We start from the raw sequence: 6,000 nt of genomic DNA on the forward strand, positions 1-6,000 counted from the left end.
AGAGCTGTAGGTGCTCATGACAGTGACTGGATCAGTGAAGTTCTTTGGCTCTGCAGTGGCAACTTCCTTGGTTGCTTTTTTTTAGGAACAACTGCCAGGAGTAGAAGGCCAGTTCCTTATGTCTCTGGTCGGGTGCACTCCGCACTGCCACAGGCCTGGTTGTTTCAAAAGAGCTGCCCCTGGAGCGGTGATGGATTGGGATTAAGTAATTTATCTCAGTGACGGGATGATTTTGGATGGCGCTGCGGCGCCAGCAGCAGCAGATGTTTCCCTGGGGTTTGAGGATGTGAAAGCCTCCCCTCCCCTGCCTTCCCTTCCCCGCTTTCGCCAGAAATGCAGAGCTTGGCACTGCGGCTTGGAAAGCCCCACCGCCGCCTTCCCCACTGCAGATCCACGGCTGGGAACGATGCGCCCTGAAGGGCCTGGCGGGGCACGGGGCCTCTTCCCTCTCCTTGGGCTGCTCCTCCTCTTCCTGTATCACCTTATCCTTCTGCTGCCCATCTTGCCCAGACAACCAACCCAGGTACCATCCTGGGTGATGAGGTGCCGGGCCAGGGGTTCGAACCATAGGCCGCCCCTTCCCGGCTGAGTCCAACCATTAGCCCAGCACTGCCGAGCCCACCACTAACCCGTGGCCCTTCAGTGCCGCATCTACACGTGTTTTGAACACTTCGAGGGATAGTGACTCCACTATTTCCCTGACAGCCTGTTCCAACGCCTGACCAGCCTTTCAGTGAAGCCATTTTTCCTAATATCCAGTCTAAACCTCCCCTGGTGCAGCTTGAGGCCATTTCCTCTGGTCCTGTCACATGTTACTTAGGAGAACTCTCTTTGCAGCCTGGTAATTTTAAGGTTGTGTTGCTGTCTAAGACATGCTTTTTCATAACACAGGAGCTCTGCCCTTTAGTGTCCAGCTTTACCCCTGCGGGTTTAGTTTTACACCTGCCAGTGCTTTTCCCATGAACATTCACCATATTTACCAGCAGGATCAAACTTCCTTCCCACATATTTGGAGATTAATGCAGGAAAGCTAAAGAATGATCTAATTTGTCTAATTTGACCTTCCCCCTACCCCCCCCCAAAAAAAATGAGCAGTCAGTGCTGTGGGGAGGGGTTTTTCTCCTCCCTATGTATCAAAGAACCTGTGTGACTAGGTGGGCATAACACCACAGGTGAGTTGCGTGGACGGTGAGTAGCTGGTAATGTTGGTACCCAGCTGAAGCAGCTGCATCACTTGGTCAAAGGCTCTGAGGTACAGAAATAATTATGTGTTAGGATACCAAGACTGTACATTTCTGGTGTTCTAGTGCTGATTTTGTACCCACTGTGTGTATACTTGCAGCTGTCAGCAGCCACGGATGGGGAAATTCCATCATACAGCCTCCTGAGACTGGGAAGGGCCTGAAATGACAGTCTCTGCTTCCTACTGAGGTTTTGAAATTTGAACATGGTTAGTTGCTTAGGCTTTCTGATACTCTTAAACTAGGTTATTTAATTTGTACATTAGTATGCATATGTGCCAGATTTTATTCTATGGCTTGGTTGTGATTGAGTTTCACCAATTCCTTTAGAAAGTCAAGGTCTTTTCCAGGAGCGAGATCAGAGGTGAAGTTCAAAGTTCTTCTACTCCCTAACAAAAAAGGGAAAACCATATGCAATATTTCAGCATATATTCCCTGAAATGTCATAATATTCTTCTGTATCTGATTTTAGTAGGCATAGTAGACATTGTCAGCTTCAGAAGAGACACTTCAATTAATAACACTTTGATGTTATTAATATAATATTATTTCAAACTGATATAAAAAACATGATTTTTTTTTTTTAATTTTTACTCACTAATGCTGACAGTTCTGGTGTATGTGTTTTTCCTTAAGTGAATAATTAAATTTTTTGAGGACAATGTGGAGCATGTTTCTTAAAATGCTTTGATTATATCTAAGTTTTCTGAGTCATCTTATTGAAAATATACAACCCTGTAAACTTAAGCATGCAATATGATAAGCAAAAAAGTCTCCTTTTTAACTTGTGAAATGCATTAGTGGTATAATTGTCAGAAAGAAAATATGAAGGCCCACTTGAAATCATAATATAGTTCATATCTTGCAGGCTTTCTGTCAAAAAGGTTATACTTAACTGAGACAGACTGAAGTTCAGTTTCTCCTATATGACTTTAATATGACTAGTAACAGAAATGGTAATATTTGTGCACACAACATCAGTAGGCAGCTTAAAAATGCCAGCTGTAATTAAAACACTGCTTGACTATTAGCATGATTGAACAAAAATAACTTAAGTAAGTAGAATCGTTATTTATATAACCCTCTGGTGCAGAAATCTCTTTATGAAAATTATCTCAAAACATAATTACTTTGAAAAAACTTTTAGCAGTTACCATAACTTAAATATTTTCCTATCACTTTATAGAATTTTCATTTCTAAATAAATGGATTGGAATTATGCCAGCTGAACATTAAAATAATACAGAATTTTATTAATTAATGAATTGATTGTTTAATTATTTAAGGCTCATTTTAAACTGTTTCCTGCCAATGCAATTTTCTGACTGAATTTAATTCTTTGATAAGTTATTGTGAAGATGATTGATTTTTGCAACGTAATGCTCATTTGAAGGCTAAAAGATTCAGGATAAAATATTTTATGAAATCGTAGAATATACCTGATGAGAAAACTTGTTGGGGCTGTTTTTCCGTGCAGGTACAACCCACCTGCTATTGTCTCTTCCCACTATGCAGAACCTAAAATATATGAGCTCAATTTCTCTGTGTTTAAATATAATCTGCACAGCTGTCCAAGTAGATTTTAAATGCATTGAACAGGATGTCAGCATTTTACACTTAAATTTAACTCACTTTTTGGCCTGTTTCAGTGGCATAAATTGGTAGTAAAGCTGTTTAATCGAACTCAGTCTGATTTCAAAGTTGCCCAATGAATCCTCAAGTAACAGATACTTTATATGGCAAATGTACTGTTTGGGGTACATTCCAGTCTTTAGGAATGGCTCTTCAGGCAGCTGGGAGGTTTGAACTACCCTGGACTTGGGGGTGAATTACTCCAAACTTCCGTGTGTCTGATGGGGATGTAAACTATTTTTCTTCATCTGTGTTCTTCTGCAAAAGGAACTGTTGCTTACACCTTGTATAATGCCCGTAGGAAGTACAAGACGATGAGGAATCAGACCCTATATATTTTTAGTGTATTTGGCTGCTTAAAAAACCTAATTTTGGGAATTAATCCAGAAACTCATTTATTTTGCTAAAAAATGACTGAAACAAGACTTTTCGCAGTGCTTGTTAGGTACAGGTTCACATTGAAGGGAAGGAATAATATAATTAATGACTTTAAAATGTGGTTTAAGCAGTTCCCTTTCATTTATTTTTTGTTGCTCTTTCTGTGGGACTTAATGACCTCTTGATCCTTTTTTTTTTTCCTGTGGAAAGGATCTTTTTAACCTGGTCACATGCACTCTTAAAACACAGACTGAGAATGGGAAGATCATCTGTCCTAAGCACTGCTGCAGAAAGTACCATTTGAATTCCAAAGGAATTCCAGGGGGAAATCTAAACAAAAAGTTTTGAAAACATTTTGAAAGAGAGTGTCAAACGTTAGGGAAAGAGCGTATAAGAGTTGGGATTCATATGCAGACAGAAACATTTACCGAGTGAAATGGCTGCTATGCAAGTGAAATGTGCATAGACACGACAGAGCATTTAATCTGACTTTCTCACAGTCTAGCATGCAATGTTATTGAAGGTAGTAAGAAAGTAATTCCAGAAGTTTTACATTATCTTTCTTTGGTAACTATATTGCCTTCATGTTTTCTAGTTCTTTTAAAATAAACAGTTCAAGAGCTCCATCTTCGGGTTTAAGCTATTATTGTAAAAGAATATTACTTTCCTTTGGCATTGATTAGGTAGTGCCTAAACGTCCTATAAAGTTATGTATATCTTATGTTACGTTCATACCTTGTCAGTTTGCAGTGCTTAACGTTTCTAGATGCATTTGTTCAGTTGCCTTTTGATAAATTTTGAATACTTTCTTCATAATATTGTTGGTTTTAGTTCTTCTCTCAATAATTTATTTGGTTTTGGTGGATTGTTTTTCCTTTCCAATAATGATACATAAATCAGCTTGACAGTTCATAAAATATTTATGGACCATGACAGATAACAGTGGCAGAAGGAATTTTAAAAGAGGATGGTTTTCATGTAGGCTTTATTATTTGGTAGAAATTAGCATGCTTTTATTAAAATCAGAGCTTGTGCTGATTTTTGTCAAAGGGGAATCTGATCACGCTATTTTGGGAGCAGAATTTTGTTTCTCCCAGTGCAGCAGAATTCTAAAAGACTTAAATATTCCAGTGAGAAATTTTTAATCCATTTTGTTTTTCAGTAAAAAACCTCCAATCATTCCAGGAGATCTTTGGAGAAAATAAAGCTATTTGAAATTTTTTGCTCCTCAAAAAAGTTGTGGAAGTGGTACCTTTGCAAAAAATATTGCAAAGTAAATGAAACTGCTAATCATAGAAATCCACCATATACGAGACACTCTTATCTCATTGCCTTCTGTCTTCTTTTTTTTTATCTTCTGAAGCAAAGTTTTACTTCTTCCTACTTTCTAAGTATTTTCAATGGCATACTTTGCTGATATTTTGAAATGACAAGTACAGGCAGTTCTTTTAATTCACCTTGATTGTCTTGTCCTTACAGCTTAAAAATTTGCATTCTGTTTTCCATAGAAAATTGCTTCTGTTTTCCATAACAACACTGTAGAGAAGTACAACTGCCATTTTTGTAATAAAAGGGGTGAATTGATGATTACCCATTATTGTTTAAATCAAGATAAATCAAAAGAAAGCTGCGACTCGACCTCATCTCTCTCATTGTCCCCAACAAATGCCTCAATCTATAACCAACTTATGGAATTATTCATTGTTGCTTTAAATTTTTGTATATAATCTAAGTTAGCAAAAAGCACTGATCTGGTGCCACATAATTATTTAGCCCATCTTCATAAAATAAATGCTACTGATATGTTCAGTATTTTATTGCTCTCTCGTGTATTTGAGACTTTCTCATCCATTTTTACTTAGTTTCTTTCCCAGATTTCTCCAAAAGAATTAGAAATCACAATACCTTAACTCCGTGCAACCCACGTTCTTTCCAAGCAGGAGGGGGAGACAGAGAACACAAAACGCTGAGAGGATAATTGCTGTCTTTATCTTTCTGCTGGCTTCAATTCTGTATCTCCAAAAACTCCGCATGAGAAACTCAGATCTGACTGGTACTCGAATGCCACCTGAAAGATACTCCAGTTTGCTTCCAGAAGTCTTGTATGTCTTGCAAAGCTTCGCAATCTTTATGAACGTATTTTTAATTTCTATTTAAAATAAAAGCGAATTACAATAGAAAGAAAATACCTTATATTTCATTTCATGAGGAAATTAAGAAAATCACAATAATGACAGAACCCAAATTGACTGCTTCATTAATGCTTGGTGAATATATTTGTCATATATTTGACATATATCTGATTGACAGACTGACTGAGGGTATTGTAACAATGCAACTATATTTTATCCGCATTTTGGACAGTGCCTATTCCCATTTTCCCCACTACGGAGAATCTTAATTTAAAATGTGACAGATCTTTTGTAAATTAATATAATTAAGGGTAAATTTAAAGTGTTATTTAGAATAAGGATGCTTTTCTGATATCAGGTGTTTGCCATTGTTTTTATTGCTTTAATGAGTCATGGTTGTATAAGATATTAAGCAGATATAAACTTAACACCCCTTGAAGAAAAAGATTATTAAAGGGTGTAGATTAACTTAAAGTATGTTGCTTGCTTTTTCAGATAAATTAAGCAGTTGTATTAATATCATTGTTTTAACAGTTCAACCCTCACAGAGTTTGTTAAAGTGCAATGCCAAGACAAAATAGCTTAAAAATAGTGGGATCTGTACTGATTTATATAAA

The sequence above is a fragment of the Manacus vitellinus genome, unplaced genomic scaffold (genome assembly GCF_001715985.3).
Source record: "Manacus vitellinus isolate BGI_N305 unplaced genomic scaffold, ASM171598v3 scaffold_17_pilon, whole genome shotgun sequence".
NCBI classification, from domain to species: Eukaryota; Metazoa; Chordata; class Aves; order Passeriformes; family Pipridae; genus Manacus; species Manacus vitellinus.